Source organism: Nothoprocta perdicaria, unplaced genomic scaffold, assembly GCF_003342845.1.
Source record: "Nothoprocta perdicaria isolate Ctin4 unplaced genomic scaffold, notPer1 scaffold_4, whole genome shotgun sequence".
Classification (NCBI taxonomy): Eukaryota; Metazoa; Chordata; class Aves; order Tinamiformes; family Tinamidae; genus Nothoprocta; species Nothoprocta perdicaria.
In genome coordinates, this window is record NW_020455643.1 from 2,908,260 (window position 1) to 2,923,070 (window position 14,811).

The following is a 14,811-nucleotide window of genomic DNA, read 5'->3' on the forward strand; positions in this document are numbered from 1 at the left end:
TGGACAAGATGATCTCTAGAGGACCCTTCCAACCTTAACCATCCCGTAATCATCTACCAAAATCTTTAACTTAACTTTAAAATATATTCTTTTTGCTTACTTAAAAAATCTTATCACAGATTATCTTGTTATTGTACTGAAAAATTGTGGAGGAGCAGTGGCATTTTCAAATTTTATTTTTTAGGGTGTTTTGTATTTTTAATTTAAAAATGACCTAATGAATTATTGAGGATTTAATTTAAAAAATCTAAATTTTAAAATGTTTTGATGGATTTAGGTTTAGGGAAAGGAAAACATTTAAAATATTTATGCAGAAACAAAGTAGGTACATATTATCCTGGAATTTATTTGCTTAATATATTATTCACTTACTGTATTTCATAATTTTTCTAGGATAAATCTACTATTTTTAGAGACAGAATTTAAAATGGACTAAATGTGTGAATACCTGCAAATTTTTTTCCCTTTCCACAGTGACAGATCGTGCTTCTGCAAAATCTATGTGCAGAAACGTATCTGAAGACCTGGGCGTATAAAGGGAGAAATCCGGGATATTTTTGCCTTGCAGGTGTGTCTGATTCACCCATGCTGTGAAGTTTGGCAAATCAAGCAGTCTCCAGAATACATTTCCTCTCCAAACAGGTCATTTCTGAGTTCATATACAGTCCGAAATTATATTTTAAAATACTACATAACAGAGAATGCATTATAGAATATATTCTAGCCTTTTGAATCATTCTGTGGTACAAGGAAGGAAAGATACAGTACCCTGGGTATAAATATTGTATGCAAATCATCTTATTCTGCTCGGCACTTGGGGGAATAATGTGCATAAGCTTAGAGGTCTGGAAAAACCTTGTGTGCAGCCATCCTTATATATGTATAAATCAGAAGTAAATGCAGCCTCTAGAGATAAAGGCTTAATCTGAAGTTAAGTCCATCAAACCTCCATTTTTTGGAAGTTTTCTGTCTTCTAGGTCTTGCTGGGTGAAATTGTGTCTTTTCCTTGTTTCTTTTCTCCCTGCCCATACGTTTTCTGCCCAGTCCACCTAGAAGAAACTACTGATTTTTCTACTTTTGGCTGTGTAGTGGACATTGCAACACACAGGAGAAATAATCTATTATTTCCAGCTGCAATACTGCCGGCAAACTCTTACCTGGAAAATTTAATCAGCTCTCCAGGAGCAAAACAACCTCTGGCTCAGAACTGGAAGAGGTTGTTCCCTTAAGGAACAAGGACCTCTTCAAGAAMGAGCCTGCAATGGAGGATGTTGTGCTGAAGAGGCTAAATGGCTCTCAACAGTGGAGCCTGCATCTAAAATCCAGCAGCTGCAATGTGGACACTGCAAAATAGGTAGGGAATGAGGGGAAGTGCTYGTTCTGCATCATGAAGCAGCAGGAGGAATGTGAGCCGGGCAGGGATTGGGGCTCTCCTGGGCTTTGACGCACTGCTTGAGGTGCTCACTTGATATTTCTCTTGAAAAGACTTAATTAGGTTCAGATACAATGTTTTTGTTCTCTCTGACCATTCATTTTTCCCCAGCAAGGAGCAAGCCACTTCTCTGAATACAAATGCGCTRGCTGTCAGAGCTGCATCTGATGTGTTTCTTAAATGCATGAGCAAGTAAAATGAAAATTTTTGAGGTCTATATGAAAACTCTTGTGAGCATGTGACACCCAGACTTGCACATTTTATTTTGATCTCTTCCCTCTCATTTCTAWTCAATGTTATTAATTCTAAATCTGTCTTCTTCCCCTGTCTTTTAAATGTTATTTGTACCATTTTATCATCACTGYTCCTTTTTGTCCCTTCCATAAAAAACAATAAAATATTAATGTGGCGTAAAAAAAAATCTGTCTGTGCTAGTAGTCTCTTGAAACCATTGATGGAATCCTTGAATAATATATGAATCTTTATTTTCCTTGTAGTATATCAGATTTCATGTGTTTATTACATTTTTTTTTTTTTTTTGTAAAGTGAGCTTGTCCAACAGAGGTTTTGTTTTCTTGCTTGCTTGCTTTTATTTTAGGTGACTTTTGATTTATGAAGCTTTGGAAAAGGTGACATCTGATATTGTATTATGTGAAACACAGCACTTTCATTTGGATAATTTTTCTAGTGTCTCTCATCTAAAATGAAGTGAGAAGAGAAGAGAAGAGAAGAGAAGAGAAGAGAAGAGAAGAGAAGAGAAGAGAAGAGAAGAGAAGAGAAGAGAGCAGAATCTCAAATCAGCAAAAGCATCTTATTTTTCTTATCTTTCTTTCTTCTTGAGCTGCATCTCTCCCAGTATTGCCTGGGCCTAAGAGAAAGTATTTCAACTGAGACCGAATGATGTTCAATATAAAAATCCAAACCCTTCAAACCTGGGGTATTGTAATAGTAATGCTAATTTCTTTGGAAAATATTGCTTTCCTTAGCAATCTTAATCAACATCTTTATTCCAATTACACACTAATCTGAAAGTTTAAGAGGTTTTTTTCTTTGRCTGTAATTATGCCTGAGTCTCATTGTGCAAGACGAATGGTAATATAAATCTCAAGCAGTTTTTCTGAGATGTCTCCACTGCCTGCAGTTATATTGGTGTACTGACAAAGGACTATTCATTTTGGTGGCATGTTCTTCAGATAATCTTATCAGAGATAGATTTTTATAACAGTGACTTCCTAACAAACCATTTAATTGAGGAAAAAAAAACAATTTTTGTGCTAAGTCTGTGAAACAGAGACAAAGAATTCATAACAATAGTCACTTCAAAAGAGAATAGTGAACATAGCTGCTGGCATAATCAAAGAGATCACTGACCACTTAGGTCTTGTGGTTGTCAGCACATTAAAATGTATTAAAATATAGCTCTTCCTCTTCCAGAAATGCAGGTGACTGTTCTGATAAGCTGAATATTACAAGATTTGTTTGAAGAAGAAAAGTCTACTTTTTTAATGAAAAGCATATTTTGGATTTAGAATGACACATACAGAAAAGAATGAGAAAGATGACTCAGAGTCCTTAAAAAATAAATATACAAATTATGATATAATATGCAACATAACATAGAAGGCCTTTTAAATTCATCCTGAAAGAATGAATATTGTCATCCAGCTTGACAACAATATGTTGTTATTGCATTATGATAGGGTTATAGTTGTACTGTATCCTGCATCCTGTGACTCTTATTAAATAGTCCTCAAGTAGACTTTGCCTCAGGCTTAATATTAAGTTCTAACACCCAACAATRACCACTTAAAGAGCAAAATTATTTATTTGCCTTATTAGAGCAAAAAGGAAGCTGAAATTCATACAGAGTTTGGCTTAAGTTGGAAAACTTGATGGTTGAGTAATGTCACCAGAGGAAAAAAAAGATGAAGCTCTGAAAAGACTATATGAAATGATGATCAGTTGATCATTTGATCAGTTGATGCAGTCAGTGATTTCCAAAAAAAAAAAAAAAAAAAAAAAAANAAAAAAAAAAAAAAAAAAAGTGATAAATAACAGCTATAGGTACAAATCTAGACCTATTTACACATGTTTTCCAAGCAAGCAAGGATGGGGCTATTTCAAGAAACTGCTTAAACCAATTTGTTCATGACAACAAATAAAAGATCGTGACAGAATTTCTGTCACCTATACGAAAGAAGAATTTGCTAAGTAGTGATAAAATGCATTGCACCTTCTTTTTGGGGGAGAATGATAAGTTTGATTGGTTTTTTTGTTTGCTTTAGTGAAATTCTCCCTGGAGGAATGATCACTGCCTCTTGTGGAACTCAGGCAAAAGACTATTTTATTGATCAATGCTCCTTACCACAAAGTTAAAATTAAAAATAGGTATTAAAATTGGTTACAGTATAACCTGGCACTCCATAGCTGGCTGTGTGCAATAAAAATCACATCATGTTCTCCTTTTCAGAAAAGCCATCACCGATTCAATTTCAAAGTTCTGCAGTGGTAATTGAAGGCTGCAGGAGGCTGTTCAGCAAAACTTAAGATTAGGACATAGTGAGAACATGTCAGCATGCAGCTACATCTCAGCCATGTCTTCTGAAAATTCTGAGTAGAAAATGCTGCACAATAGGGCTTAATATTACAACTATTTAAAAAGTCTATCACTGTACACTCAAGAGTTAAGAGAATTTCAAGTTTATGTCATGAAGTAAGTACATTTTACTTTTTTAGAAATCAGTTTCTCAAAGGATATTGATCTTTTGTAATTGCTAACTTCTATACTCTGAGAGCTCTTTGTGTTTCTGGCTAGGAAGGAGAACAATGTGACTGCAAGAAGATCTGGCTCAGAGACTGAAAGATCATTCTGAGTAAATAAACAACATGGGTATATGCCATAAATATATTTATAAAGATGGTCAGAATAATATATGCTTCAATAGCAAAAGTTAGAATTAAGTCCAAAACATAATTTCAGAGAAACTGCAGCCTGTACTTTCGTAACACCCATTTATTTCACGCTGGAAATTCTCTCTCTATTGTCTTCTTTTGTTTCTGAAAAATGGAGTTTTGTAAATTTTAAAAATAGTYCCTGTTGAAGTTCTTTGACTATACAACATGACTGTACAAGGATGAAGAACAACTTTTGAAGAACAGCTCAGTCCCTGTGTGGCCTCTGATCTACCCCAACATTACCCTGATCTGTGGCAGCTGCCTGGCTTATATGCTTTGGTGGTAGATGGAYGACATAAGTTATAAAATATTAAGGCAGAAAAAAGGGCAGCCTGGAAGATTACTGATCCATTTTCTAAAGAATTACCTAGCAGAAATGCCATTTTTAAACTGTTTCATGTCTTTTTTAAATTTAAATAAAGACATTTAAAGCAACCTGCCAGTATCKCTCTAAGTTGACTTTGAACTTCCACACATCGTATTCTTGTTTCCTTATTGCTCCTCCTGCTGGTATTCAATGAAGTACTGTAGCGTTTTGTATGAAGTTTAAGTTGCTTGCTTTGGGAAATATTTATTGCCCGTGTTTTGGGACACGATACCTTTAGTAATGCAATGCTGAATCTCTTTGCATTGCTGCTCCTGAAGTAGCMAACTGCAGCGTGCACTGGATCATGGTGAGTGATGCAGTCCTTGACACTGACACCAGCTCTCACAGACCAACTGAAAACGTGCAGAAGAAAAATTATCACCCGCCTCTCTTCTACCCACGTCTATCACCCAGCACCTGACTCATTATTTTTATGAGGCATTAATACTATATCATGTTACTTAAAAACCAAGGATGACCCTCTTAGCTGCTTTAAATGAGTTATTTAGAGTCGTGGACTCAGAGTTCCCTCAGTTACACCCACAAGCATCTCCCTTCCAGTTTGATTTATTAACACAGTAACCAAACAATATAAACTGTTATGTCAGTAACAGAAAGGCATTTTAAGCAAGACCAGCATTTGCTTAAGCTGCTTCAGTAAATTACTCCTTAAATTATTTTATTTCCTTGTAAGACTCCAACATTCATTCTTATTGATAGCAATTTTTATAAGAGAAAAATTCTGCCTAGTACAAATGGTTTAAATATTTAGAGATGGAATCCACTGCAGTAAGTTTACCTAATCAGGAAAAACTAAGCAGTGAAATCATAGCTTTGGCAATGAAACTTTGTACCACAGCCCTACTTTCAAAAAAGTCTGTAACAACTGTGAAGTTTCAGTGATCAGTGAAACCAGAAGCTCAAGTGATTTATTCATAAAGGCTTTGCTTAGCTTTTAAGTCAGAGGGAATTTTCCCTTAGTAAGGGCTTCAGGAGGAGACCCCAGATGACAAAAGGCAATAGATCAAGAAGAAGGATGTAATACATTTGCAAAATGTGAAATGTCACTTATTTGCATATAAAATCGCTTCCTAGTACTTTTCTGGGTGCCAAAAAGAAGCAATACCTTCATCAAGAATTAATTACGAATTTTGCAAAATAAAGAAAATTTTATGCTCCAAAGATTTATGGGGATTTTAGCTAAATAATACATTATTTAAATGAAATAATTTTTCACCTAGACAATGAAGGATATATCTGAATAACTGAAACAGATTTTCTTTTCCTGTTAAACTCCAAATGCATCAGCAAGTCTTCACTTTTATCAGACTTCAAGTATCACTTGCAAACTCTTGAAGAAGAATAGAAGGATAAGACTAAACATTTATCACAATGGGATAATAATCAAAGACATCTGCTTTCTTCAAAGATCTTGCTAACTTGTTAAGGAGCGTTTTTTTGTTTTTTAATTTGTTTTCTTCTTTGCATGTCTGCTGCAGTGCATAAAGTTGAGATAAAACAAAATTTGCACAATGAATTTTTTTCCCCTTTTTTTTCAGTGTTACTCTCAAGAGCAATATTTTATTAGTGAGCCTTTCATTCTCCCGCAAAGGAGCTTCCAGGCATTAGAAATTATACTTCACTGAGTGAATCCATTCCATTGAATTTCTTTATTGCTTTTATATTGCTAAGGCCTGTTTTGGTCTTCCACAAAATAATCCACTGCCACACAAAATGGGAAATGACAGTGGAAGCATAAGAGTAACAGTCAAGAATTTTTCAAAATATCCAGAAATAGTATGAACTGATTTTTTGTTTAATTGGCAATTCTAGAAAATCAGGAGAAATCACTTTGGATTTGCTCTAATTAATGCACTTTGAAACCTTTTGAACTAAAAAGTAAAAATAAGATTTTTTTTTTTTTAATGAAAATTGTACCTCCACTTACTCAGGGCTTTAAAATGTTTCAAACTATTTAACAGTAAATATTAAAAGATGCAAAGATATCTGCATCTGCAAAAAATATTTTGTTTTTTAAAACATTGCAGTTTTTAGCTTGGAATTTGTTCCCCAAAATATTATTTATCTGTTCTCAATGAAAAAAACTTTATGGAATTAATTGGCAAAATATTGGGATATAAGCAGTATATATTTTTGGTGTACAAACTATGGTCAAAAGATTTTCTTCTGGAGTAAAACTACATTTTTTAGCCTGTGGTTCAATGGAAGAAAAACATGCTGTTTTTCATTACTTGCTATTAGGTCTCTTCCTTAACCAAAAATAGCAAAAGCAACATAAGGTTTAATTATGTTACTCCTGAAAAAAACGATGTGTCTGTGGAATGACTCCAAAATAAGTTAAATGACTCCAAAATAAGTTAGAATAAGTTAAGTATCAGAGAAACAATTTCTTCTTTAGTTGAAAGGCTTGGAAGATCCATAGATATGTGTATGTATATATAGATATATAGTCCATAATCTTTGTATGGGAGTATTAAGGAGTATGGGGCAGACTATTAGATATGCTATCCTCAGATGAAGCAGTTTCCCCARGAGATAATTGCAATGATTTAACTGGGGTAAAGCCATTTTGACTTGGGGGAAAGAAAAAGCAGGTCAGACAAGTGCTGAAGATACAATTSCCAGCACATGCTCTCTCTTCTGAGTCTTTTGTTTTACTGCATGGCTGGATTTGTGTGCCAGCCCACTTAAACTCACCCACTGCAACACACAGTCTAACAGGCTGTGATGCATCATCTGGCATCTGCTACCCAAAAGGGATCAATTTTCTGAAAACTGTGGATGAGAATTCTTTCGCTTCTCTTAGACTACAAAAAAATAGGTCAGTTTTACTATCATTATTAATTAGAGCTCAATGCCTGAAATGTGCAAATGGAAAAGCAGTGAATTCAAAATCCTGCGTTTTATATCACTCTGTTTGCATGAATTTGTCCTGTGAAAGACACGCTAGGTGAGACTGTATCACAAGCAAACATGAGAGGAAAAGATATGCTTATATAGACACATCCTGAATAAATCCATCAGCAATGATTCACTGTGGAAGCTTACCACACAAAATGACCGTATTTTAAACCTAGCCTTTTGTATAACCAGGTCTGTGATGGTCTAAGAAGTCCTGCAGTTGTGCCCTGACACATGGCATAAGGTGCACATCACTAGCAGGGTAGTTGTACATTGAACCACTGAAGAAAAGACAAAATTGGTAAATGTGAACCATTGCAGTTAATGAAATTTGCAGTTACTGAAAGTTAACAGCCATGTTTGAAACAATGGGCATATTTTTTTAAATAGGCATTTCATTGTTAGGCTAGGTTGTTACCTAAGATTTCTTCAAATGTTCAATACGAACTTAATGCTTGAATATAATATTCCAGATATTGTTTGGAAACAAAATGGCTATTAACCAGCCCTTGCTAGTAACTTAAATGCATCTGAATTAAGGCTTAGGTCCCACAGCCACTCATAATAAAAAAGAAATCTAATGGAATTTTAAAGTCAATTTGGATGTTGTCTTTTTTATTATTTCTTAGATAAGTCCTTWATTGCTTCTATTCAAAATCTAATAATTGGCCACACTTGTTGACATATATCTTTTTAAAGAAGTGTTGAGTACTTGGAAAATTTTGTCGTCTACAATAGGTAGATAGATAACACACTCTTGATAAAAACCTGAAATAACGCTAGAGATGCAGTCTTTGAGGTTCCTTGATGATGTTCATTTATTCACAGAAAAACTCCGGAATGATTGCTTACGCTCAGGGCAAGAGGAATGTCATGTTAAAAAAAAAAAAAAAGAAAAAGGAAAGAATGCTCCGTACTAAAATCACCATTTTAGCTCCTTCCATTGCAAATATACCCCTAAGCTAATGTCATGTGAGTCAGTGTGAAGAAACTATCAGTACTGCTGGTGAAAAATCTTTTTTTTTTTTTCTTTTCCATCCCATTGAAGTGTTTCAAGCAACTAAAAATCACTACTGAAAATAAAAGTGTCAAAATCAGTATTGAAAAAATGGGAAATAAAAACTGTCAGGGAATAAATAAAAAGGAGGGAAGGCACATGTCTATTCAGCTGAACAGCTGAAAACGTGACTGGTCGATGTTTATTTAAACATAAACTTGAAAGCTTTCCCGGCATGGCAAATCTCTGCTTTATACCCAGCAAACCACTCTGGCTTTTAGCGTTAAAAGACTCTAAAGACTGTCCTGACAAGTTCCCTTTGGGATGATTTCATCCAGTCAACACAAAGAATCGCAGATAATCTCCCATTTCGATCCTACTCTGACCGCATTCAGTCCAAGGCCGAGGGAGCCTTAAGGCAGCTCCTCTCCTTTTCCATGGCTGTTTGGCTGAGCTCTCCCTTTCCCGTTTGATTCTCCCTGAATATTTGGGGCATTTTTTTTTTTTTTTTTTTTTTTTTTTTTATCTTTCCACCTCCACATCACCTCCTGGTAATGGGGAGAAACGGCCAAAAGCAGCAGCGGGGGCCTGAGGGGTTTGAGACGTTCTGGAACTTTCCGGATCCCTCTGTGGTGATTGTGGTGGCACCAACTGCTGCCTGTGCCACCAACTGCCACCACCATCTTGGAGCAGGTGGCTTCTCATTCCCCTCCCCGTTCCTGCCCCTTTTCTCCTCTTTCCACAGCAAAAACTCACCCAGGAAAGGCCACAGAGCCTGGCAGCTCGGCCTGTTTCCATGACGTCTCCTCCCAGCTCCTGCATTCGGCCCTGGATGCGCTTGGAAAGGGGCACAAAAAATTCTTGTTTAGCTTGGGGTCACCCCAGCATGTTTGTAGCTAAATGGGCGGCTTTTACTGGGAAGTTTTATGTACTGAAATGAGTTAAATCCAGGCACGTGGAACGTGTTTAATTTTGGGACAAGCAGAGACAGTTTGTAAACAGAAGCCATCAGCACTGGCAGTGTTAAGGCTGTTGGGGAGACATTTAGTCTTGTAAGACTTGCAGGAATATGTATTAAATTTGCACAATGATTTTGTCGTTGGTGACCCACAAATGTTTGTAAGCAGCCGATGCTGTAACTTTGAGAACTGATGAGCTGTTCCGAATAACCCTGGAAGAAAAAGGAACCATCACCTATCATCAGTTATGAATACGATAACAGAGCTTAATGTAGAATCAAATTATTTAAAGACCCCAAATAAAGGATGCTGTCTACAAATGTGCTCCTTGCACTATGTATTTTTCTGAGAGATTTAGGAGAGTAGTAACGAGGTTATTGCCTATGGAAAGGAAAGGCCAAGCCCTTGGCTCTATAAATCAGGGCTCAAATGTCGCCAGGTGAGCAGAGTTTAACAACAAAGCCCACGGTAAATGGCTGTGTGTAGTCAGTTTAATCTACAGTAAACGTGATATGAAATATTTGGGCTTAAATCTCCTCAGTAGGTACAGTGTGACATAACATGCCATGTTATGACATAATGTAATTGCTGAACAGGAGCAGCTGTTCTCAACATCAGGGAAAAATGATTGCGTAGTTACACAGCTGCTCCTCTAATTAGTACACTGAAGGATTATATTCTTTTCTTGTTCAAAGTGACACATTGTTCAACGCTTTTATCATAAACCGACCCAAAATAGTTTGGCACACAAAATAAGGGGTTTTAAAATGCTATTCTGCAAATTTTTATGACTAATGAAATAGAGGATATCATGCTTTATAACTGATGTCATGAGATACCCATGTGGACACAGTATTGAATGAGTTGATATGAATGCCACACTGCAAAACAAACAGAACAGAAGATGAACTATGTTCCTAAATAAACTAGATTGATTTTTTTTTTTTTTAATATTAGAATCACATTTTGTTGAAAATATCACTTTGTTTTGCTTTGGTACACAATGCAAATATTAGCTGAAACTTCCATCAAAAGAGGATTTCCAATATTCTTTGATTTTTACTAGTACCATTTCACCAYGGTGTTGTTTAGCAGTAAAAAATAAACAATGCTTTATTTTAAATAGTGTGACTGGTTCTTCTCCTGCTCTATTTGTACCTTTTCATTCAAATTACATTGTGATACATCAACCAGAGTCATGTCTGGAGCAATGTCTCCTCCACCTAGGTGCTGTAGAAGTCAGTTAAGCTTTTCAGGAAGCTAAACTCTTTATAACTGTAAGAACACAATTTTATGTGAATATTCTCCATGAGTTATTCATTCTATTGAAAAAAAAATACACTAACTAAAATCCTACTATGTTTTTTCCTCAGAAGGGCCTTTGTTTCCTTCACCCTGCAATGTTTTTTCTCTCTAAATTTCTCTCTCAGCACCTCTGTGTCCCACCTCATTGCTAATGCATCTCTGGATGTTCTGTTGCATTTTCATTTTTCTTCTGTTTTGGATTAGTCCTGAGCCACTCGTGCTGCTGACTTTCTGCTCTCTGCTCCTTTACTGCAGTGTTTGCTGGACTTGCATTTCATTGCTGTTAATGCAGCTTTTACAGTTTTGAGAAAATCTGAGATGAGGTTTATGAGTCCTATCTGTAGCCATTTAAGGATATCGTATTTAAGAGCTGTTTCTCTTTTTGTGTATCATACATGGCATGACAGATGATATTTACATTACAGATACTGGCCCACRGTATCTTCTGTCTGGCACAGGAGAGGAGACAGAGTGGTTCCATAAACTCCACTGTAATTACTCAAGGTTTTCAGTGGTGTATCAGCAGAGTCAGTGTGAGGCACCATCAATCAATAACATATTTTTTTGGCCCAAATGTTTATCATTAAATTGTTCTCAGAACTATTTTCATTTTCTGTCATCTGACAAGTAAAACCTGATTTTAGTTTTACCATGGCTTCTTGCACCAAGGCATCAGCTTTCATCCTCCTAATTGTTCTTGGCTGACTTGTACTTTTGATTTCTTGCACTCCAGGCCTCTTCCATTTAGTATCAACGCAATACTGACATTAACTCACAGTCATGATGGGAGATTCAGCTAACATTTTCTATTATTGCTGCAGCTTTGCTGTCCGTTTTTAAATGGCTCACTCCACTTTAGGAATCAATAACACAAGATATATATATGGCTTTTCAATTTCTCACAAAGTGGCACTTTAATATGTCCCATAGGGCCATCACATGACATGGGAAAAATCTACACATATTCTCAGTCGGAGTCTTGGCTTGACCTCGAATTAGTAAATCCCTCTTCTTTTTTCTTTCTCAGAAATAATGAGCTCCTTCTTTGCTTGGAATATATTTGCATACCTCCACTGACACCAGACAAGGCAGTGAAAAAATTCTGGTTTATACATTGCTAACATTCTTGATCTTGAATCTCAATTCTTGCAACACAGTGCTTTAGATAATACTCATGGCAAACCCTTATGAAAAAAAAAGCTTTTTGTGGAAATATTTGTATGTAGGAAACTTCTCACCCTTATTCGCTTCTTTCTGGGTAAAAACAAACATATGAATATAGAAAAGGAGATCTTAGTATTAATTAATACTAAAATAATGAGTAAAATAATGAATTCACATCTTTTCAAAATTCTGGACTTAGATATGTGAATAGTAAAATCTAATTCCATATATTTTCTTGAAGTTCACAATGGAGTAAAATCATCAACAAATGARAAAAAAAATAAGCCAGGATAACCTACACAAGCTATTCATGTGTCTAGAAAAGTAATAGGAAGGATAAGAAGASTTTCCAGCACAGTGATCTAAAATGGAGTTGTCTTAAAAAAATAACACTCCTCTGTTTCTGATGCACTGAGATAAATACCAAGAATATTCTGAATTTAGAGCTTATTAGATGCTGAAGCTGGAGAATGCATGGCTGCTTCTGAAATTCATAGGCAACACCAAAAATTATGTCTCACAACACTTCAGAGAACAGCTCTTAAGGTTAAGATTTTACCAGAGAAAAATGAATAGGCGGGTGATAGTTATAAAACATTTATATTTATTATGGTCTCCTCATGTTGTTTTCCTTTATCTCAGTTTTCATGTTCAGATCTGACATCAGCTCCATAGTGATGAGGAATTATTCCCAGGAAATACGGGGAAAATATCCGACTTTGTTTGCGYTATGTTTAGCAATGTACTTAAAAGATCGTGTTCAGGACTCTAGTGGCTTCCAAACTATGGCAAAGTACTCGTCTATTTAAAAAATAATTTATCAATCATACTTGTGCAAGCTGTAACAACAGTTGCAGGGTAGCTGATGAACTCAGGCAGTTCCCATGGCAGCTAGTGGTAATAGTTCTTCCAGATACATTTTCAAGTTGTTATAAGGTGTATGCCATATGCATCACATTCAGAAAAAAACACCAAAAAAAAGAAATCATGGGAGCATGGAACAGACTCTGCTGATGCTGTACCAGCTTACCAACTTTCAGGAGGTTTGTAGGAGGCTGGACAAAAGGTTGCAATTTGCCCTGACATGTCCTTGGATTCTTCAGATGCAAAATGAGACTGGAATAAAGGATTTTTTAAATCAGTTATTGACGTAATTTGTGACACAGACAAGCACACAGTTGCACTGCATAAAGTYATATAATGTCGTATTGCAGCTTTGAGGAATAAGTGACAAAATCTTTTCATCTCMTAAAAGTTTAGTAGCTTTATAATTGTATTTTGCAAAATATAACAAGCAAACGTAAGTTTTCAATAATATTGCTATTGAAAGCAGCTTTAGGAATCTGAATGGGAACTCACCTATATTTTGCAAACCCACTTCATCCTTTGGGTGTTTTAGTGGAGACGAGGATGTCCAGCTCATGGCTCACAGCTTGCGTGGAGTTTTTCCTACGTGATTCCGCCTATGGGCAGGCAATTCCGCACCATCAAATACTCTTAGAAAATCCATTGTAAATCTGACCTCTGAGCATAGTAAACTGCTATGTTATAAAAGGCTTCCTCAAGGCATTGGTCTGGGACTCAGGAGACTTGAGCTGAGCTCAAAGCCTTGCTATGTGTACTCTGATTCTACCTTCAATGCTGTCTTTATTAACTCCAAAAGGTGGGCCCCTTTATACATTTTTTTTTTTTTTTTTGCTTCAATTTATGTATTAGCTCTTTAGGGCACTACCCTTCTATGTGTAAGAGCATGCCTAGCATAACAGGGCTCTGATTTTCTTGGCACCCTGGTGTGCTGATATGTACTATTATGACTACTATAGACTATAACACTGAAATCAGTTGAAAGCTTCTCTGAGTCCATTCTGACCATGGCAAAGCCCAGATGAGTTAAAAAAACCTAAAATCTAGTTCCAGGGAGGTTATGTTTAACATGCCAACTATTACTATTTGGCAGTAGATAAATATCAAATATTAATATTATTATTAACTGAGGATTCAGAAAACAATCTAATTAGATCCCTAATACAGAAAAGTATTTGCCAAAGAATTAATCGCATCTTGCTATATTTCACTCCATTAGCTTTGAAATCTTCATTTTCAAGAACAGCATCTGCATCCATTTCTGGGYGCTCTTAAGTGCAAATAATTGGGAGGAAGCAGCTGTTGTTGTATCATTTGCTGTGACCACAATGGAGATGAGGTTACAAATCTTCCTGCTATAAATACTCAGGACAGGTTCTGGTAATTCTGGAAGTCAGATGGGTCTAATAAGAGAGCCTCAGGAAAGGTCTCCCTCTTGCTATGGTGACAATGCAGGATTTTTCATCCCACTCTCCTCTCTGCTCTCATCCACCTCTCTAGTCGGAAAAACTTCTTCCCATGGCTGTAACGGGGCTATGGGAGCTGGAAAGAGTAGCTGCAATAAAGATATTTGCCATGTCACTTATCTAGACCTCGGCAGCAAACAGAACGTGCAGCCTGTGTCTCATACAGCACCATTAGCAACGGGGTATTGTCCAGGCCATCCTGCGTGAGCTAGCAGGATTATTTCCTAGAACAGACATTGCAGTATATTTTCTGGTTTAATTTTGAGAGTCCYAAGTGATGAGATTCCCTCAGGGAGGTTATTTTATGTTATTCCTTTACATGCTGTCCTCATGTTCAGTCTTCATTTTTCTCTTACTTTACATGAAATTATGCTAAGCAT